General features: G+C 37.0%; 1 protein-coding gene across 3 annotated transcripts in view; it reads left to right on the top strand.

The window, feature by feature from the left end:
• The window catches only part of NELL1 (neural EGFL like 1), a 485858-nt gene that overhangs the window by 59727 nt on the left and 401812 nt on the right, over positions 1–24319 (top strand). The gene's annotated exons all lie outside the window — the stretch shown is intronic.

Raw genomic sequence — 24319 nt, forward strand, 5'->3', positions numbered from 1 at the left:
AACTACCAGCATGCTCCTTGGTTTCCACCCAAAAACAGTAAGCATGCATGTGAAGTAAGTTAAAAAGTTTCACATCAGTTCCATTTGTTTAAATCTATATCTGTAATTTGAATGGCAGCTATGGGTTGTAAAAAAAAATCGGAGGTCAAACCATTCAAAAACCGCTTGACATGCAGTAAATAGAAAAAGACTGCACCCAAAGACTCCATGCACCATAACCACTAAGATAAACTACAGCGGTTATGGTGATAAGAGTGTGCCTTTTTTCATTAACATTTCTCACAAGAAGAAATACGCTGAGAACATTCACCAACAGACTACCTCAGCTTACCATTTAACATCTGAATATATTGAATATCTGCTTTCTCATGTGCAAATTGCTAAAATGTTTCAAAACGCATATCCATTGTAAATGTTACGAAGCCACTGCATTCCAAACCCGAGATATAAAGTATTTTTACTATAAAACTAAGTAGCAGCAGCGAGTCGACTCAAATCGCTCTTTGACTTAATAAGTACGGTAAAGTTACAAAGATACTTTTGTGGTTGGTGTAGGTCTATTGGAGGGTGCTGGAATGGCTGTTTAATGAGGATCTAAATGTTGTCTTGTAATAAAGAAGCAGAAAAAACACCAGAATAAATTCTGCATGCTTTAAGGGTTAATCTCTTTTTATCACATCAATCAATGTAATCAATTTTGCTCTTTGCTGTACCTTTAAATCAGCAACACTTTTAGGAATATGAACTTATAACCTTCTACGCTATTCGTATTTAAAAAAAAAAAAAATGTATATAAATAGGTGTGATGTTTCAAGGTGAAGAAACCCATACAGTATTGTGTTTTTTTTTTCCTGCGGTAATCAATAAACAGTGACATACAATAATTACACCAGTTAGTCATAGCGTTCGTGTGAATTCGCCCCTGAGGTTTGGCAAGCACAATACTTCTTCGTGTTGAGTAAAACCACATTTAGTTTTTCTTATTTATTTATTTATTTATTTATTTATTTTCTCCTAAATCCATTTATTTTTCATAGACATCTTTGGAAAGTAGAACAGCACAGATGAAAGGATAGTAGCCCGGGGTAGTCTGTTGCTTGTACCTACTTCTGTTTAGGACAAATTCTGCTCTGTGACACAACCTTTGTACAATTACTCAACTTCTCTAATCTGTTAGGCGCTGGAGGGTCCGAGAAAAATACCTAAAACACGGCTCAAGACCCTTCCGGTAAGCAAAAGGTTAGAGAAGCCTTAGCCATTGTGTTAAGCAAGTCAACTTTACTTAAATGCTGCCTTAACGAAAGGGTGTAAAGAGACTTCACAAACATTGAGATATACCATCATTTTTATTTATTTTTTTAAGTAAAATGAATACTTCAGCAAATAAATCCCATTAGCATGATTTTCTCTCAAAAAGGGATGGAAATCAGTTGTGCAGTTGTAAAAATGTGTGCGTGGTTATTATTAAGTGGGTGTAGTTTTGTTTTTGGAAGAATGTTTTATTAGCTTTTTTTAAAATCTTTTGATCTTTAGATTTACATGTTGAATATGTTTGCAACCCACTTGATGGGATACTAGTTATGTCACATTGATGGGCCACTGTTTGTGGGTATTCCTACTCTACATTTCTGAGTCAATACATATTTATTTTGGTTGGCTAGCCTACTTGATTGGCAGGGATCCTGGCATTCATTAAATTCTACAAGCAAAACTGCCCCCATTCCCGTTGGATTTGCTCAAGACAAACTGCTTCACTGGCCCACCCCCTTTTACCCCTCCCACAGGCATTCCACTTAACAAGAAGTCAACGTTGGGAGTCATGCATTCATAGTGTATTTCCTTTGAAAGCAAATGTCTGAGACTCCATTATCCATTGTTATACACACATAGGTATCCGTGCTCTCTACTGACACCTGGTGGTACAATTTGTTGAATGTAATACCCCTGTCCATCTTAATGCTATATTTGTATGAAACAGATAATTAAAAAAAAAAAATCATACCTTCGACACTCCAGATTTTTTCGACCACACCTCCCATGATGCTTTGTCAGTGTTATGTCTGTAAGAGTATTATGGGGGATGTAGTCCACAACACCTGTTGTAGAATAAACAATGAGATTTATTTATTAAGCTGGAAACTTAAAACTAGCAAGCGAATTGTAAAAATCAGGGCAAAATAGCTGAGCTGAAATCAAAATCTGAGCATTTGAGCATCACTCGAGATCACACGTCCATTAGCTACACATCTCCGTGTATAGCCTAGTTCAAACCCGTGCACACTACATTGGTCCCTCAACTACTTCTACCTGAATCTCTAGAGCCAAGCATACCACATAACTTAACTTAATGGGCATAATATCTACATTTTTATATTTTATATACGCTGTTTTTCTAAACAGATCGCTACTCGCATACTCACTGCATGTAACCTATCACGATACAATAGACCGATTTCGAGCTCGAGCAAGATATCAGCCCTCCATATGTGTTTTCATGATAGGACAAGCATGGTCTAAACCTGTATTATACTTAAAAATTATGTACTGTAATCTATATGCCATGTTACTAATTGTTGTTAAATGGTCTTCTGCAGCTGTTGTGGCGTAGTAGACCTAAATGTCCTTTTCTCATACACGAACAAAAATAAAGAATTAAAAAAAAAAAAAAATCTGAGCATTTGGGGATTTATTTTAATTCAGCTATTTTGGCATGCAGTTGCCTCATCAGTTCTCTACAATTTCCAGTTTAGTGCAAATTGCTCGAGGACGGTGACATTGGGACCAATTACTAAAACCATTGCCATTTAATACAAATTCACAAATGCTAAAACCTTTCATAATATGTTTGTGTGAATTAAAAACTCAAACTACAGCAGTAAAGGTCAGTCTAAATCTCTCTCAACTGCAAGGAAGAGATACAGGCTACTTTATTGCTATTAAGCCGGAGGTAAATAAAGGCATCCGGTTTGATCAATTTTTTTTTGGTTCCTTGCTTAAGTTTGCGATGATGATGGTAGCTGTGTTGCCAGATAATATGGGATAAAGGGCAAGCAGAATACATGTATCTCAGTAGCTTTCTGCTACATTTGTACAGCTCGAAAATTCCCTGCTGTCTTGAACCACCCACCGCGATTAAAAATTAGCAGCTTCTCATGAGAACGCAACCTGCTAATTACATATATCTGCCAAAATTTCAAATTAGCATCCTGATCTGAACAGGCAGCGGTTAAGAGATCTGTGACAAAATTTAAAAGCTCCATGTTATCTCATCCTGAGCTCACTTAATTTCAGGGGTTTTTTTTACGCCATCTTCCTACAAGGCCTCAGAGGTTTTTGACAAATCTGGTTACGGTGCAGTCAGATGGGAAAGGTAATGATCCAAGGGTAAATTTGTGAGAAATTAAAAAAGAAAAAAATATATACCGTAACACAATTGAGAACCGCAACAAACACATTGCAGTGTCTGGTTATCTTTGCAAATGATGAATTCTTAGAAATATAAAGAAAAAAAAAATGAACCACCTGTTGCCGTATGGTGATACATCATTTGAGCAGCCGTAGAGTAGATCTATCTGTGTGTACAATGTGCTAGCAAACAGATAACCTACATGCTTTTCTGGTAGCTGTATGCTCCGAATTTACCATCAATTTTCCAAACACACTCAATAAATAATAAAATAACACTATCCTGCCCGCAAAGAAAAGAACTTTGTGAAATGGCAGGTAAAGTTTGTGATATACTGGATTCAAGTCACAATGCAATATTAGGCAAAATAAGTACATTTGTCTACGTATTTTTCGGAAAAAAGATTTTGGAAACAGGATAATTTGTTAGAAGGAGAAATAAATCAGATTGGTTGCAGATGTTTGGTAGGAAACCCAGGACTTCTCCTGGGTATTTCTTTATGCTTTTATTTTTTTATTTATTTTTTAATTATTTGGGCTTCAAAGTTCAGATAGATGTTGTTTAAGCAGTTTATTTATACTTAAGTTAATACTAGAAATATTTCATGACATTTTCATGTTTTCTGTACTATGTGATTTATCACTGAAACAAATGGTTGTCTCATGGATGTTGTCCTCTTTCCCCCTGTATTTCTGTTTAGTAATACCATTGCCACCTTGTTAGGCCCCTACACCAATGCCTTTTTTGTCTGTCACCAATGCCTTGTCCTACACCATCCTTGTTATTGTCCTACACCACTGCCATCCTTGTTAGTGTCCTACACCAATGCCATCCTTGTCCGTCTCCTCCACCAATGTTATCATTGTCTGTTTCCTACACCAAAAGAACCACAGAATCATGCAAGTCAGTAATACGAGTGTGGTGACACCAACAACAGTGCTTTCCACAGCTACCTCCTACATGTCATCTGTTTATTACACCAATTACATCTCATGTTTCCTACACCATATTTATCCGTCTAACACCCAATGCCAACCTCATCTTTCTCTTATGACAATGCCATCTTCATTTTTTTTCTACACCAATGCCATCCTCGTCTGTCTCCTAGTAACAATGCCATCCTGGTACTATCATCATCATGTCTGGTATATTGTTGTGATGGCTTCCTTTCCATGTATATAACAGTTTTTAATAGTTTGCTGAGTGGGCATCCATGAAGAGCCCAGAATGGCAGCTTACAACATATTTTTATGCTGGTGGGTATCTTAATCAGAAAACCACCTATTTTGGTACTGTAATACCCCTGTACATCCTATACAGGTTGTATTTTGATAAATTCTTCACATATACATCCTTAACAATCAATTTCCACTCCAGTGAATTCATCGTTGCTGTAGATCTCTGTACTCTAAGTACTATTCTGAAGCCATAAGCCCCAGTACAACACAGATCTAGATATATATCACATGCACATCATTCACAAGCTGTTCTCCCCCTGTGAATTGTGCCACAACAGTCCTTTAGATATATGTGCTTTAAATGCCATTCTGTAGCTGTAGCAGGAAGAATAAAATATATTATTGGGTGAAAAGCTTTTTATTGGAAAAGTCACAGAATTGCCTGAGTGAAAAATGTGCAATAAAAATATATCTCTCAATAATATATTTAACACGAGCATTTTATTCTCCGTGCCTTTCATCCTGTCTTAGATATATACACCCTGACATTACGGGCTGGCAGACAAAGTGATGGTCGCACAGGATGGAGTGTAAGATGTGTTTAAATGGAAATAAAAGGGTCTCAGACATTAACAAAGGAGGGGCTGGGACCACTGCTGTCACTGTGATGTTATGTTGTACTCTTGTGTTTGACTTTTGTCTCACTGTTCTGTTTTTCCGTCTCATTGTCTCACAGCTTTTGGTGCAGTAAAACACTTTCGCGGTTAATGGTAAATAAACGGTAACATGTCCTAGGGGTTCTGCCAGCGGAATCAGTAGCAAATAGGTATTGACTAATGCTGGGGCTTATCCCTCGCTCCTAGTGCTATTCTGTCCTACACTGGGGGTAAAGTACTCATGGCCTTCACGATTCATAGGTCTTCATGACCTATGGTTGATAAGTTACCTCATTCATACCCAGGGTTGTCAAGTGTCCCTATTAACAAGGAACAGTCCCTAATTGCTATGTTTCCCTTTTCTATCCTAATGTCCCTCAATACTAGAAGCTCCATATTGTTGGTGTGTCTGAGCATACAACAGCTCCACAGCAATAATACTCCCAGTAATGTGTCATTAAATTACAATAAATGTGTCTAGAAATCATTCTGTGTAAATAAGATACATTGTTCTTGTTCTAAATTACATTTTAGCTTTATAAATTGTTATTCGTAAATAAGAAAAGCCCCGCTCTGGGCCACACACCCACTCACACTCAGAACAGCCCCGTTCCGTGCCACACCCCCACTCACACCCCTGAAATAAAAGTGTCTCTCTTTGTCCATATGAAATGTTAAGAGTTATACCTTAAAGGGACACTATAGTCACCACAACAACTACAACTTATTGCATTTGCTTTGGTGAGAATAATCATTCCCTTCAGGCTTTTTGCTGTAAACACTGTCTTTTCAGAGAAAATGCAGTGTTTACATTACAGCCTAGGGATACCTCCACTGGCCACTCCTTAAATATCTGAAAGAGATGCTTCCTAGGTCAGTGCTGTGCACCACTGCCATTCAGTGTCTCCAGCCTCTGCAGGGAAATACTAAACTTTCCTCATAGAGATGCATTGATTCAATGCATTTCTGTGAAGAGATGCTGTTTAACCAGGGCTGTGTTTGGCTTGTGTTGGCTCTGCCCCTGATCTGCCAATCCAGTGATCTCCTTTGTGAAAACATTGTGATTGGCTCAAAACACCACTTGATGATATCAGACAAGCAGGCATATCAGGGGCAGAGCCAGCAGCAGACTGGAATAAAGGTAAGATTTTGCTGTATTTAGGGGAATGAAGGGGAGGGGGCAAGGGGTTCTAGATTGTGGTTTTATAACTATAGGGTCAGGAATACATGTTTGTGTTCCTGACCCTATAATGTTCCTTTAAGTGTAGCATGTTCCTTTGTAACTGGTAACCTTGGATATTTGCTGCCAGGCCATTGTTACATGACGATGCTACATATTACTCAAAAATTCTGTTGGAACTCTATAAAATATTACTTCCGTGTATTAGTCCGTGATTAAAACACAGATGTGCACTGAACACTTAAATCCCCCGACGCACTACTGATTGTGTCAGCATATAACTCAAATATAACGAGAAGATATCTACCAAATAAAAGGCAAACACAATTATACAGTGAAGGATGAGTAACAGAATGATATTTTTGTGGTATATTCATAATATTAATATGTTTTATTTTACGTAAGTGCAGATGGTTTTAAGCTCATAAACAATGTCATAAAGGAACCCTAATCCGCCCCCATACTAGTTCACTGCTTTCCGAGGTGTTTTTAAGGACTCTGGGTAATGAATATAACTCAGCTCTTTGTGCATTTTACCAAATTACTTAGTATTAGTGTTTTTTGAATGGAAGCATTGTTAGTATTTATTTCATCTGTTCGATCAATATAAACAGCTGCCGGTTAACATTGTATTTGAGTATGTGATGCGGGTTTTATAATAATAGAGACATAAGGCCTCAATTTAATATTGTTGGATACGCTTTTCAAATGATGTAACATTTTTGGATAAACTTTAAAAAAATATTTTTGCAACATACACTGGTCTGCTCAAACCACTGACAAGTGAAGTGAATAACATTAATTATATTATTACAATGGCACCTGTCAAGGGGTGGGATATATTAGGCAGCAAGTGAACAGTCAGTTCTTCAATGTTATGTTTAGGAAGCAGGGCAAATGGGCAAGTGAAAAGATCTGAGTGACTCTGACAAGGGCCAAATAGTGATGGGCAGACAAACTGGTCAGTACATCTCCAAAGTGGCAAGTTTTATGGGGTGTTCCCGGTATGCAGTGGTTAGTACCTACCAAACGAGATTCATGGAAGGACAACCTGTGAACCAGCATCAGAGTCATGGGGTGCCAAGGCTCATTGATGCACGTGGGGAGTGAAGGCTAGCCAGTCTGAACCAAGCACACAGAAGAAGGACTGTAGATCAAATTACTGAAATAATTATGGAATTGTTTGAAGAATATAACAAAGAGTTCAGGGTGTTGCCTTGGCCTCCAAATTCCCTAGCTCTCAATCCGATTGAGTATCTGTGGGATGTGCTAGAACAACCAATCCAATTTATGGAGGCCCAACCTCACAACTTGCTGGACTTAAAGGATCTGCTGCTAATATCTTGGTGGTTCAGAGGTCTTGTGGAGTCCATGCGTCGATGTATCAGAGCTTTTTTGGCAGCATGAGGGGGGCCTACTCGAAATTAGGCAGGTGGTTTTAATGTGGCTGATCAGTGCATGAAAATGTCAAACATATATCACATTTAAAAGAAATATTTCAATATGTCATAAAATATAAAAATATTACAAAATTAAAGCATTTTTCATAACACTTTTTGTTGTGTCAAGTGCATGTCACAACAGCATGCCAGAAACAGTAAAAATTGTAGTAGACCTCATCGATAGAGACAGAGGATCTCTTTCCAAGGGATCACAAGCTGAGTTTCAGGCTTAGTCTCAGAACTAGCACCCTCTTACACAATGGGCCACAGCTTCCAGACGTCAGATAAGGAAAAGAGCAGCTTTTTTGAGCTCAAAAGTTAAAAGACTGCAGGAGCTGCTTCTTCATACGTCTGTTCAGGATAGCAGCTGCCCCCTCCCCATTTTTCATAAAATTAAATAATTTTGAAAGCTTTTCAAAAATGTTTTAACCGTTTGAAAAACTTTTATTAAATATTAAATTGAGGCCTTGAAGTGCTACAATCAGTTTTGTTTTATTCGGTAGGTATACTCTGAGAATTGTGATGTAGCTATTTACAACCCTTGCTTGTTCCATGCTCCTCATTGATGTTGTGCCTCAATCTTTTGTCAAGAAGGACTAATTACAGCCCCACAGCATTCTGAATCCCTCACACATTCTCTAAATAGCTGATTACGCTTACTATGTAGCAATTCACGCAATTCATGGATGGGCGGAGTCACTGGCCAAGTGTTAGTCATAAGACCAGCTGGAGGCCATTTTCTTTCCACAGAATCATTTAAAGTCTACGTTTGAGGTTGTGAGACACAACAAACAGTGGAGAATAATTCAGGGGCTTATTTACAAAAGCAGGATTTGCCAATTAAAGGTTGCTATAGCTGCGTTGTAAAAATAGATATAAAATCTCCATTTAGAATTTTTTTTTTTAAATGTACAAAGCATTTATACCTTCTTCACAATTTCTGGTTTAGTGAATAAACTATTGCGTTTTTATAAGATAATTTAAAACAAATTATAATTTTATAATTGTTGTCTCCTATATAATTGCAGGATATGAATACTGTAAATGGGCGAGAATGTTTAATTACCTAACCTGTAAAAAAAAATAAAACAATGCATATTTACGACCCAATTACTGCTCTCAATGTGATTTTTCATGACTATTTTAAGAATAATTTACAATAAATCATAAACCTTATCGATGTGCAATCGCTGAAGGCACAAAATAAACCAAGGTACATGGCAGCTTTATTTAAATTTACAAAGGAATGATTTTTCTAGTAAAAAGCTTGTGATTTACATCCACGTCACGTCCAAGTTTACGGATGAACCTGCTGTAAAAGGTGCTATCAGACCGATCATATTTTATTCATGAGTTGTGAGGTACAAGGATGAAATAGGAAAAGGATACTCAAAATCATAATTATACGACAAAGAAGTAAACACACTTATCACTGTGACATCTCTGAAAAATCCTCAATCTCATAGTCCTTTCCTTTCAAGCTGACAAGCGATTCCTTAAGTAGCTTATTTTCTAAGCGGAGATTTTTTTTCAAAGGGAAATATATTTTTAGAAACAAGTAAAAAAAATATATATATATATATATATAATATATGCACAAAGTGTTTTTATCATGTAGTTTAGAATCTCTGGTATATTTTACCGCACTATGCACCTGAAAAAAAAAAAATCACAATAATTACTCCAATGATTTTCATTTATATATAATTCTGAGTATTAATAAAATATAAATGTGTCTAATTTACCCTCATGATAATACACTTCACTAGGTATCTACTGTCATTGGCAAAATGCCCTAAGTCATGTTTCCATGGTGACGTCACGAATACCATATTTAATTGGTTCGTATTACATGCCTGTGTTCAGGGAGATAATTCATCTCTAACATCTGGGGGTTTGGGGAAATTGTAAAGGATGAAAGGAATACGTTTAAAAAAAAAATCAAAAAAGAAAATCTGTTTTTACAAAGAGTTCTGAAAATGAATTCCTTGTGGTTATGAATCACTCTGTGAAAAAATTGTCAAAGCCAGAAATAACCCGACACGAAAACTTGAGGAAAGATAACCAAAAGACCGGGCAGGACATATTTTCCAGTCTTTAGAATGGTTGGGCTTAGGTAGGAATGTGATATACCTGCGATCAGGTAACTCGGGGTCAGAGGAAAAGCAAGGTCAAGATTCCACAAAAAGACAAAACAGTAAGCAGAGCCTAGCTCGGGAGTACGGAAGAGAGAATTGTCAAAATCAGGTCATGGATCAATGCCAAGAACGAATGCTAGATAATCAAACCCACTTTCGAGCACAAAAACCATGACTGGAAATATTAGGGGAGCACGCAGTTTAAATAGGTATTGAAAGTTTCCCATTGGACATATGAAAAATAGTGACACCACACCAACACCATGGAGACCGGCTTCTTAGAATGATACAGGGTGGTGTCTTCTTGGCTGAAACGTCTTGCTCCAAAATTGATCAAGTAGGGGTACAACAGGTGTCTTTAGTGAAGCTGAATATAGCGTTAAAATTGATGTAGTAATGCGCAGCCATACTGGTGTAATTTGTGGAATTGTATCGGGTGTCAAAGTTAATGCAGGAAAGTTTCATGGATTCAATATATTCAAAATAGGTTTCAAGAAATCAGTACAGATTTCCATAGACTAGGGGGCGCTGCACTTGGTAGAGCTGGGTTGGTGTAACAGTGCTGTCAGACTGAGATAAGCATATATCTGGTAAATGAACAGCACATTTTCTATAAATCTCAGTGGAAGAACTGCTATTTGTTTGTCATTTGTATCTAGCCATATCTAAAGTACCCCGTTGTTAGGATATTGTTCCATCTTTACAGCTGATTGTGTTTTCTTGATATCTTTTTGTAATTACTATGATTACCTTGTATGTATAAAAGAGTGTCTTTGGTGGGTCTTAGCTCCCTGTTTATTTTATTTTTAACAAGTGTTCAAAAAGAGTTTGAAATATGCTGCAAAATTTACCTAATGACAGTTTATTGTGATGATGTGCGCAATTCATTTCCAACAAATCCAGCTACCCACTACCGTTGTAGACATTAACATTAAATCATGTATCACTCTCCCCCTAGTTTTGAAGGGGCATCTTGGGTCAGTACTTTATTTTGTATTAAACCATGTGTCCCTCTCCTGTCAATGTTTTAACTTTGGGGGTATTGACATTAGAGTATTATTTTTTTTTATTAAGGGGACACTATAGTCATCAAACCAACTTTAGCTTAATGAAGCAGTTTTGGTGTATATATCTTGCCTCTTTAGTCTCACTACTCAATGTAGGAGTTAAATTACTTATTTAGGAGTTAATTTACTCACTACTCAATTTAGAAGTTAGATTACTTATGCAGCCTTAGCTATACCTCCCTGCATGTGACTTACACAGCCTTCTTAAACACTTCCTGAAAAGAGTCATCTAATGTTTGCACTTTCTTTATTGCAAATTCTGTTTAATTTATAATGTATTATCTCTTGCACTGTTGATAGCTTGCTATACCTTGCAGGAGTCACCTGTATGTAATAAAAGTACAATTTACAGAGCAGGAGATAAAACACTGTTAAAGTAAGTTACAACTAATTGAAAATAAAACCATTTTGTTTTGTATCAGTCACAGCTATGGGAGGTGTGGCTAGGGCTGCATAAACAGAAACAAAAGCTTTATTAGGCTAAAGTTGTTTTGGTGACTATAGTGTCCCTTTAAACCATGTACTCCACTCCAATCAGTATGGAGGAGAATCATTGGATATAGCAGGTTTGAATATTATCACTTATTAAGAAACAGTTTTGAGAAAAATTCAAACTCAATTATTTTCAAATAAAATTAAATCTTAAGCAATCTGCTACCTTCTAAAAATAATGCAGATATGAGGCATACGATGAGATAATGTACAGACAGTCCTCTCCTCTCACTCTAGAAGTAGTGTCATTTCGCACCTTGAATCTCATCCTTATGTTTAAATAGACTGAATGCTGCAGGGATACCATTTTTTTTTAAATCCTGTATCCGCCCCTTCCCTTCGATTTCTTTTCTTTTCTGGATGTTACATTGGTAATCACAGTACTTGTGTATCTCCATAATTAACACGATGATCTAATTATGTCTATTTTCTGCAAGTGTTAAACCTTTCTCATCTACTGTATATAGAGATCTGTGAGCCTCTAGTGTCCGCCTACTACCGGGGGTGAGGTGGGGAGAATGTCAAATTATCTATACAATTTGTTAAATATAATAACACCAAGTGCAATACCAGTGGATCATTTAAGGTGGAATTACATTAATTATTTCATGGCTTACAGATGTTTTCAGCAGACGACGTTTTCTTTATAGATGTATCAGCTTGAAGAAAGCATTTAAGGGAATTCCTTTATCCTATCATGGTTTACGTTCAATTTAGATCAATGACCTAACGGATTTATTATTTATCTAATATAGTATATTTGACATTTAGTATTTCCTTTGGGCTTAAGTGATTTTGTAGACCGATTCAAAATCCAGTGATTGAGATAGAGAAATACTCATGCACATCTTGAGTTGGGTGTGTAGGGCACTACACGGGGGATTTCTCAAAATGTTCTCCTATAAAAGGTGGTTTAAAGTACTATAAATTGGGTAATTACCATGGAAACTAGTGGAGATTTGTTCCCCAACCCAGTCCTCATGGACCACCAACAGTCCAGGTTTTGTCAGTATCTCTATTGGAATAAAACAGGGACACACATAAATCCTGGACTGTTGGTGGTCCATGAGGACTGGGTTAGGGAACAGACTGGGTTAGGGAACATTCGTCTAGAAGACTTAGTTTTGATCCCATTCAATATTGAACCTATCAAGGATTATTGACAATCAATGGCATTGGCACATATGGTGTTACCCATTAATTAAAAGTGGATGTATGTGTTGTTGATGCTAAAGGAGAAGCATCAATAATAAAAAAACTATATTCTATTTTAAACCTATGTTATCATGCTGACTGTCTTGCAAGGCCTGTAATTTGTTGCTGTCATGCGGACTTGCACATGGCGAGAAAATTCAGCTTAGAGCCACCCATATTTTAGGTGAATGTCAGTTTGGATGTGTTTTTTTTGGTGCTAAGATTCTGATTTGGAAACCAAATCAGTTAGAACAAAGAAAAAAGAGCAAATATAGGTAAATGAGTGTTGTGCACAAAATATAGATAGTATTATGTATATATTCAGTATAGTGGTAAGAGCATTTGGTTCGTAGATTACATGAGAAAAAGTAACCAATCGACAGAAAACAGGAGGGGCAGTAAAAAGTTCATATTTCTATAATTCTATATATATATTTTTTTTTGTACAGTTATTTATTTATTTTTTTACTCTATTGCTTACTTCTTACGTGATAAATCATCAATATATAATCAACATTTAGTCACTGTCCCCTCACCATCAATAATATTTTTCTCCCATCAATCATCTCTTTTTTTGGTGACATATGCAGAACTCAGAATTACAAACCGAACATGTTCGGTTGTTTTACCACGCCTTCCAATTGCTATAAGTGTAATAGAGCATAATGTATGTTATAAACAGTTTTGGGAAGTCTGCGCCATTAGACTATATAAATCTTGGATCTAAAACAGTGCAGGACCTTATGTATATATATATATATATATATATATATATATATATATATATGTATGTATGTATGCATGTCTACATTTATTTATATATGTATGTCTGGATTTATATATGTAATAAAATGAGATACTCCAATTTGGAGACATAAACTACAAATACGTTGATTGAATAGGTCCGTAGGTCATCGGGAGAACAGAAATTAATAAATAAAGTATCTTTTAATATATATAAATATATATATATATTTGTGGTCAGGGACAATAAGCCGAGTTATGTTAGTGGTGCTTAAGTTGGTTGTGGTGTGCTGAAACCAACGTTCGGGTAGGTCTGTAAAAAGAAGGCCCACCAATTTAAATGGCTTGATAAAGGGAGTGGTGGGTGGGCTGACAGTCTGAGCCCCGAGGAAGGGGCAGCCTGTGTATTTATAAGCCAGAATAACCCATCCCACAAATACAGGGCCAGCCTTCCATATGTTGCTATTTTATACATTTTTGTAATCCACAGTAGGCACTATTGTAGTGTATGTCTGCAATCTCTATGCTGTTGAGGTATCGTTGCAAATACCTTCCCAAAATAGCACTCTCAGACATGAACATTGGACTTTCTACCAGTGAAACTTATTGCACGTATTTGCATTTTCTCCCAACGAGTAACATTATGGTATATAAAGTATCATGGGATACATGTGAGCATGGCATCATGGGATACCAAACCCAAATGAGTGGCTCAAGGGACACCAGGAGATATACATTGTGTGATAATCTATATCTTATCAGCTTTGCGTTTATCATTAAGTGATATTTTGAAACAATGCACAAAATATCAGTAATTTTAATTGGATACTAGGCTGTGTGAAAATCCAACAGTTGGAGGTTCCTCCTTAACCATTTTATTCCTACACTTTGTTCTGACAGGTTCTCTTTAATCAATAAAGCCTGCGTTAAGATGCTGGTTATTCTACACTTGGTAACATGATGTCCTACGATTCTTAAAACCCCTGTTCTATTTATGTCTCGTTTCAGACTGGATAGTGACTTTACTGGCTGTATAAAGGAGTAGAAAGTAGGCAGCAGAGGCAGTGAATCCCAAACTAATTAGCTAACAAGGCATGTAATTTGATTTACCCACATGATTTCAAACCAGATGATGTGTTTTTTAGTGATACTGTCAAGACATCCGGAGGCATTAGTGAAAACTCTTTCAAAAGATCAAACAGTCCCGACCAGCAAGAAAACAAACCTTCTCCAGATATGAGTTGTTGTTTTTTTTTAATTTTTATTTCTTGTAGTTTTTTGTTTTTTTTTTGTATCTAACACGGCAAGATTCTGACCTGCTTTTAATTATTTCTTAGAATGATCTGAATAATTTGTTTATTGTGCGGATAATGCAGCAAACAATATATTTTTCCCTATATGATTAATGGTATGTATTTAAATATAGAGATCCCCCCTCCTCATTTGCTACTATCACATCATTCACTCATGTGGGAATTATAATGTTTTGTGTGTGTGTGTGTGTGGGGGGGGGGGGGGGGAGTTCTTCTATTTAGCCACAAGAGCATTAGAGAGGATGGCCACTAATCTTTGGTAATTACGCTTGATTACTAGTCAGCATTTTAAGTCATCTAAATAGTGGATAACATGTTAATCAAGACACGTCTTCAGACTGTTGCCATAAATTAATGTGTATACAACCCGCTACAACCTGATTGTATTATGTAGTGTTACAATATCCCACCCAACCATTTTGCCTGCTCAACCAACCTTTACAGTTGGTACTGTACAGTCAGACGGGTGGTAGTGTTCTCCTGGCATCCACCAAACTTCGAGTCCAAGAGAATGAGTTTTCACTGGTAGTGTTCCATTAACAATTATCGTGCTGATGTTAAGACATGGTAAGTGTTATTCCGAGCTCTCTGAGTTTGTGCGATATGCCACAATAACTGTACGTACACTTGGCTGATGGCAACCCTGGCAGAGCAAACGTATATTGAACTGACTTATTGGAATCGACGCGTCCTCGGACGGGGTCATATTGAAAGTTATCGAGTGAGGCATTTGGCGCCATTCTGCATCCCGTGTTTTTTTATGGAAGTTGAATCACTGCACGCTTGATTTGATTCAGCCATTGGTAATGGATTTGGCTGAAATATACAAATCTACTAATTAGAAGAGCTGGCCATGTACTTTGTATTTGTAGTGTATTTTACATTTTTCTGCTTTTTTTTGTGTGCTCATTTATGTGGTAAACCCAAAAATCACTAATGTCATACTTGGTTTAATGCCTGGATTCGTAATCAGAAGCAGGATGGCTGCATCGATATTATGCTAATCACTGTGCATTCAGCATGAAAGTGACTTTCTAATTGGCAGGAAACCCTTTGCTGTTGCACATAGCCCTGTCCATGTCGCTAAACGCAATAATTCTGTTATTATCACACCACTGCCCATACGCAATCTAGTAATTTCTTTATTATCACACAGACTCCTGTCTGTTCACGAGGAATGCATTTTCTAGCTCACAATTCCCTCTCTAAGGTACTTATAATATTCTCTATATTACCAATAATTGTCCCATCTGTAATAATACGTTATAATTAATTTACTATCTGACAGTTCCATATCCATAATACTGTATGTACTATCACTTACAGTCCTTAATATCTCAGTACTGAATGCAATAATCTTTTTATTATGTCACAGATCATTGTCTATAATACTGAGTGTAATAATCTATTATCCCACAGATCATTGTCTATAATATAGAATGTAATAATTTCTTTATTAACTCACAGATCACTGTCTATAGTACTAAGTGTAATCTATGTATTATTTATTATTATAATCTCTGTCTATAACTTAATTTGTTTAGTATAATGAAGACCCCCGTTTCCTGTACTGTGTGTAATAATTAATTTCCTAATTTAGACCTCTTTTGATTTTCCATATCCTCACTGGATGACCAGAAAGTGTCTTATATTGAAATATAATTTAATAGATGTTTTATGTTTGACTGGTTTGTGCTTTCTGTTTGAGTCAAGGTTCTGTCTGTGTTTGCTTGTTGACGTAAATCAGGCAGTGATCAGTAAAGGACTGAGTGGAGGTGTAGCGATGATTTGTAACTCTCTCATCGCAATTCACTATGGAAATGTCAGGACTCTTAGTTGCTATCTTCATCTCTCTTATCTGTGAGATTTTATTATACTTTTTACAATGTGAGTGTCTTATCCCTTGAACTAAAAGCTACTCTGATAGGATTCATTATTCCGTTTATAATCTATTGCATGCTCTGTCATTTCTGAGTTTGGTAAAATAAAATAAAAGACAATCATTCAGTATTTCAATTACCTTAAAATACTGAGGGCAGAAAGAGGTGACTTTTCGGGTTTTCATTGTATTTTATTTCATCAAAGCACATTTACTAAACAACTTCGCCCTTCATATCTGTCATCTTTGCGTTATGTTGTACTAAGTGCTCGTAATTTTTGTGAGATTTGTTAGATGTTAGATATTGAAGAAAATATATATATAAGGCTTGTTTTTGGCTGCTTGACCCTCTCAATGAGTGCCATCTGAAGCATAAGGAATTTGAAATAGCCATAAATCCTTTCCAGTACCTGCTTCCCCAAGTAAATTAAGTTTTAGAGATTTCTTATATGACTCGAGACTAGGAGTGAGTTTGTTGGGGTGAGGAAGAATGAGTTAGACCCATGTCCAGAAGGCAAGAGTTGCAAATAGAGCAGATTCCATTCTCGTCTTGGAGAACAGACACCTTTTCTAGAAATTACACCATGTAACAGAACATTGAAATAAAATGTTTTCACGGGACACTCTGTCACTCCAAGGGTGCATAATTCATTGTTGCATTATAGAATATTGACATTTAATGTAATTTGTTTAGTGCATACATGGATTGGCCACTTGGTAGGGGGTCAGATGATGGAAGTGGTAATGCAAATTGTATAGGAATGTGAAAAGGGGCAGATGGTTTGCAATATGGATGGATCCTTTGATTAATCAAATGTTCTGCAGGGTGTGAGATTCTACACTGGAGATGCCTGGATATCTAGCTCCAAGATCTGCAGGGTGTGAGATTTTACACTTGAGATGCCTGAATGTCTAGTTCCGATGTTAACTAGCTGACTTTAGCCATATGGCCTCTGCCTCTTAATTGATGAGTTCATTTCTTTGATATGTTAATGATCATTAGCCTTGTGTCCAAGTATCATATGCAGAAGAAACATTAATATGTACCACAGAATAATAATTAAGCCCCATTTTTATTATATTTAGAATGAGACAAGCACCATCTTCTAAATAAGCCCAAACATGATTGGCATAACTTCACCATATGGAAAGGGATTGGGATGTCCGCTATATTGGGTCACAAGTAAGAAGTGTGACATATCTATGGAACAGAGAAATGGTAACAAATTCATAGATGCAATTATTATTTCCGTGGCAAGTACACAAGAGAAGATAGAAAAAAAGTTTCTATTTGGATTGATGTGGGTCTGGAACACAAGGGGGTGGTCACTTATTGTCTCTATAAGGCTAGGCTTGGTAATCCACAGGGTATATATCCAATGATACTGAAATGTGTCTTGGACTTGCTTAGGGGCCAGAATCTAATTCTAAGTGAGTCACCACCTTTCTTACCAGAGACCCCCTAGGCAGAAATTTTACTTTGAAAACCTGAGTAAGTGATTAGGACTTCTTTTTTTTATTTCAATACTTTTTTATTGAGTTTTATAACAATATAAATATACAGTACAGCAACCGAGAAAGGTACTACAAAAAAGACATCCTTTCTCGAGTAAAACACACACAGGTATGGCAAATTACATCGTATGTATGTAGAAGTTAAATCTTCCAATGCGTAAAAATTTAATATGCAATATCGAAATATAGAAACATCACACTCCAACAAGAACCAATACCCACAAGAATGAGACATACAATACGAACAAAACTGATCCAAGATATTAAAGGAATATGTCAGGTCAAAAATTCCATAACAAATACCACTAATATCAGTTATATGTTCAAGGAGCCCATGAGGTATTATCCAATACTGGGTTTCAACTGGGTCTAGGAAGGTTATAATACATTTTTCCATTAAGCTCACCTCAATAAAGCCCTCTAGTCTTGTCAATAAGGTTGGAATATAGCATCAAAATATTAGTGTTAAAATGATCATTCATGAAGATCAACCGTTTTTCCATCTCAAATTGGTATAGTAATTGGGCTTTAACTTGGTCTCTAGTAGGGATCTCAGTACTTTTCCAAAATCTAGCAATTAATATTTTAGTTGCCATTAAACAATGTATAATCACAATATCGAGATTATCTTTTCTGCACCCATAAGATGGAGAAGGGCAAAGAGGCTTCATTCTGGGACAAGCCCACCAAATATGGAGCACAGAACCATCTGGGTGAAAACACCGCCAGAAATTTGACGGGTTAGTGTTGGATATTTTTGCAAGTCTAGTCGGTACCAGATACCATCTATACCGGATTTTGGTAAAGGTCTCTAGAATATTCAGACAGTGAATGGCTTTTTTAGTCATCATAAAGGATTTACACCAATTATTGAATGGAATAGATATTGCTAAATCATTTTCCCATTTAGTTAAAGTTTTGGGAATGTCTGGGGTCCCCTTGAGTTTTATTACTTGTATCGCAAGAGAGAACACCTTTTTTACCATAAAACTGGACAGTTTGCCCAAACGGTCATCTAATGTTAGTATATTTTCTTTAAGATAGCTCTTGATACGAAGGTAGTTAAATATTTCTCTAGAAGGTAAATCCAACAGTTTTTTAAGAACTTCGAAGCTTTTCAATTGTTGTTCATCATAAAGATCTTTTATCTTATAGTTAGAATTTTTATACCAGTTTACCAAGTTAATCTCTAACAAATAGTGTTCTAAAGATCTTAAACTAAGGTTCTCGTGAAGTTTATTTTATTAATATTCAGCTTTTCTTTATAGTATTCCATTCTTTTAATGTCTGTGATAAAGACAGGGGAGATTGGGATGTAATCACGACCACTTGCTTATTCTGGCTTGCCTCTCTCCATAGGAGAAGCTCAAGATTATCTAGTCCAATTCTAGCTGACTCAATCTTGTACCAAGCTTGGTTTTTGGAATCACTTAATTGTAAATTGCTAGCATGGACCAGCATATTGGCCTGATATATGTGAGTAATTAAGGGGTAGCCCAATCCCCCCTGTTGGGCCTTCCTTGATAGAGTATATGTATTGATTATTGGTCTCTTCCCTCTCCAGATATAAGATGTAATACTACTTTGTAGCATATTCAACCAATGGCTAGAGATCGAGAGGGGGAGCATACCAAATAGGTAAGCCCATTGAGGGATTATTTAGGCTTTAATGGTGTTAATCCTTCCCCACCAGAAAATGTAATGCACACTCCATTCTTTTAATAAGACGTTGCTCTCTTTTAACAATTTCAAAAAATGTATTTCTATGGTCCGCCTTATATCTGCAGAGATAGTCACCCCCAGATATATGAACTCTTTTTCCGTTCATTTAAAATTAAAATCTTTCTTTAAGGAAGTTAGTTTCTGTTATTTTATCCCTTTTGTTTATTTTCTGTTGATGGTGTAACTAATTTGATTGTCATCTATATTTTTGTATGCACTGTGACTATTTTTTCCTCATAATAAATATTCTTTTATTAAGTTCTGCCTTTGTCTGGTAAAGAATCACGTTACCTGAAGAAACTAATTAATTAGTGTTTTACAATTGCTTAGATATTCTGCTCAGTTGTATTTGGTGGGTTTTTATTATTAAGGACCAAGGCAACCCATTTATAAATTGTCTTGGTGGTGGCAGCACTAAAATAGTAATATTATAATTATGCTTAAGTGTGGGTGGTGTTAAGTGGGATTTTATCATTATTTCTGGTTTAGTGGAGACAAATAGTGAACTTTAACCCTTTCACCACCACAACTACGTCACACACATTCTTAAAGTAGGGTGCGTTCGTGACACGCTCAGTTTTCTTTTAAAGGTTCAGGCATTGACATCACAATCCAGCTCAGTCCTGGCACACACTGCATTATGGGAGGAGAAATAGAAACATTGTTCCTGTTCTCCTCCACTTACTATGTCCTGTGACAGAAAATGCTTGACTTTAGTACAATGATTGACAGGGAGTCAAGATGGAGACACTCAGCTCCAGGACTGAGGTAAATACAGCAATGTAGATTTCTATGTTAAAAGGGACGCTATAGTCACCAGAACAACTACAGCTTAATGTAGTTGTTCTGGTGAGTATAGTCAGCCCCTGCAGGTTTTTTTGCAGTAAACACAGTTTTTTTCAGAGAAAAGGCAGTATTTGCATTGCTCCCTGGGGACACTCCTCAGAGGGCTGCTCGAGGTGCTTCCTGGGGCAGTGCTGCACAGTGTGCTCAACTGACATATAGTGTCTCCACCCTCTGCATGGAGACACTGCATTTGGCCCCTCTCCCGCTTTGCCACCTTGATGCAATCAGCCAATCCAATGCTTTTAAATGGGTAAGCATTGCATTGGCTGAAATAATCAATTCTGATGATGTCAGTCAAGGAGGCTGACCCGCATGGCGCTGGAAATAAGGTATGTTTTATTACCTTTTAAGGGGGCTAAGGGGATTTCTAACACTATAGAGTCAGGGATACATATTTGTGTTTCTGACTCTACAGTGTTCCATTTTCAAGAATTCAACAACAGATATTTGATAAATATAAGGGTCAGTAGAACGTCAGCAACCATAAGAAGGGACAGTCCCCTCATAACAAGCTCTTTTCATCTAACCAACCTTCATTCTCCAGCTTTAGTACAAGTAAAATGACCTGACGTAACCTGTGCTTGTATTCTGTGTTTCCATCTCACTTCCATGTATAGCAAGTAAATAAATAGACTTTCTAACTCAACGTGTAATGCTGCCACCTGTCATACTTACAGAATGACTCGTGGACCTTTACAGGACTTTTTCAAAGGGTTTTGTGTTATTTCATACATTTTACCCCCTGATTCACTTACTCCCCCAGTCTTTGAATATTACCATCTCTCTATCATCATCATCTTGACTCAGTCTGACTGTATACAAGTGCCCTATTGAGAATACATTAGATATATCTTTAACATCATTGCCATATTGTGTTGTCTTTTCAAACAGAACAATAGGCAGTGTTTTCAATTGAACAGAAATCCGCCTTAAAACCAGGCATTAATGTTTCAAGCTGATAAGCGCTGCGTTGGTGTACTTTGCATGCGGAATAAAGCACGTTTGTGTTAAGCTGTTCTGAACAAAAGCATCACAACATTGGTTCTAGAGCTGACTTTTCCTTGTATGTCATGGGAGCTTACCTTCAAACATTAGCTGTTCACCTTGGTAATTGCTCCATCCTCTAATTTAATGAAAACTCATTAAACCGAAACAATAATTAAAATGAGACATCATCTCCGTAGGAGTTTTTAATATTCATGCAAAAGGCATTTTTACTGGTAGATAAATTACATTTTTTTTGTCTTGAAATATAATATTTACAGTTATGTCTGAAAGGGCTTAGAATACAGGTGACATAAAAAGTTTATTCTGCATTGTTTTAAAAAGCATTTATTATTAGCTACTGTTACTTTATTATCACGTCTCCCTCTTATTTATTGGCTGGCTTGAGCACTGGCAACATTGAATCCTGGTCAGACCAACTCACCAATAAGTGTCCCTGGGCAAGTCACCTAAAGATATGTAGTCACCTACTTCAAATCCTGATAGACTACAAGCTCATTTAAAAAAAATTTATAAATGGGAATTGCTGTGGAATATGTTGGCGCTACATAAATACGGCTACTACGTATTTGTGTCAACATTTCAGTCCCCAATTGAGGTCTTTGAAAACTTCTAATGGGGGATTGTAACATTGATGGTTTGTACAGCAACGAACAACAGATCCAATGAGTGGTGTGTGCCAATATTAAGTCTGTCAAAAGTTTGAGTGCTAGCTGACTAGTTAAAGAAACCAACTGCCCACAAGTTAATTTCCCAGACTACTTAGCTTCTCATCCTTGGGCATTGACAAAATTATTACATTAGGCAATAACATATCATTTTGCAATAATGTACCTGGTTCAAAGCTTTCATTTTCAGATAACCTATATTCTAACGCAACTTAAGTTATGTGTTTGCAACACAAATGGTCTGATTTACAATTTCAACAAGATACCAATTAAGAAAATACATAAACAATTACATATCAAAACCTATAAAACTTTGTAAAATCTCCAACAAAATATTGACTAATGTGATGAATTCAAATAAAAATATTTGGATAAGCAATGGATGCAAATTATCAACATAGTCATCAAATTTAGCTATGGATTTTACTCGGTATCATTTTTCTTTATGTATTTTTGTTTCGGTGGTGCCTTACAGATATTTTCAGAACCTTCAGTCATGAGTAAGTGACAAATGTACTCAGTTGGATTGAGGTCTGGTGACTGGCTTGTGAACATTCTACATTATAGACTTGAAAAACCCATTGGTTTCTTCAGAAACTTGTTTATGATAATGGGTCTACTGCATGTTGACCAATTAATTTTGAGGCAGTTAGCTAGACGTGAAATGATAAGAACGTGAACTTCCGCAAATGTTCGCGAACGGGCGAACCGCCATAGACTTCAATAGGCAGGCGAATTTTAAAACCCACAGGGACTCTTTCTGGCCACAATAGTGATGGAAAAGTTGTTTCAAGGGGATTAACACCTGGACTGTGGCATGCCGGAGGGGGATCCATGGCAAAACTCCCATGGAAAATTACATAGTTGATGCAGAGTCTGGTTTTAATCCATAAAGGGCATAAATCACCTAACATTCCTAAATTGTTTGGAATAACGTGCTTTAAAACATCAGGTACGATGTTGTATCGATCAGGTAGTGTAAGGGTTACGCCCGCTTCACAGTGACAGACCAAACTCCCGTTTAACGCACCGCAAACAACCGCAAACAGTCCATTTGCACAACCGCAAACTCCCCATTTGCACAAGGTTGGATACCAAGCTAGCCATGTCCCGTTCCTTGTCCTCACTGATGTCATTGAAGGTCTCTTTCTCCACCCTGCCACGTACAACACCAAGGGTCCACGAAAGGTTACAACAAGCCCCTTCTATTTCTTTTTTTAAATGTACACTACTGTTACACCAGATATGAGTTGCATTGGTGCGACACTGTGCCCTGGCAGGCCCTGAAACGCACACGTGTGAAGGAAACTGACTGCTATTATTTCACAGTCAAATTTCTCTTTTTTTTTTTTAATGTACACTACTGTTACACCAGATATGAGTTGCACTGGTGTGACACTGTGCCCTGGCAGGCCCTGAAACGCACACGTGTGAAGGAAACTGACTGCTATTATATTACAGTCAAAAAAGTTTTTGTTTTTTTTAAATGCAAGCTATTGTGCCCCCAAAACGTTCGTGTGTGGGGGTGCTGGAATGACGTGGGCCAATGGGAGCCTGAATCAACTTTTGGCTCCCACTGCCCCTTTAAGAGCGAGCTCGTGACTCGAGCCGTGCTCCTAGTGCCAGACGGGCCACATGACTGATCACTGCGGTCAGTGCACGCAGCTAAGTCAGAAGAGGAGATCAAGCCGCATGCGGCTCGTGTTGAGGCAGGAGTGATCCAGCCACGCGCGGCTCAAGCTTAGGAGCCAGGTCGGTCCCAGGATAAGGTAAATACAGCCACAACCACTTATCCCAATCACATACCTTTCCTAAAGTCCTATCCCATTAAAAGCATATTACCGCGTATTTAATAAAACAGATAGACCCGCTAC

Source organism: Pelobates fuscus, chromosome 12, assembly GCF_036172605.1.
Source record: "Pelobates fuscus isolate aPelFus1 chromosome 12, aPelFus1.pri, whole genome shotgun sequence".
NCBI lineage: Eukaryota > Metazoa > Chordata > Amphibia > Anura > Pelobatidae > Pelobates > Pelobates fuscus.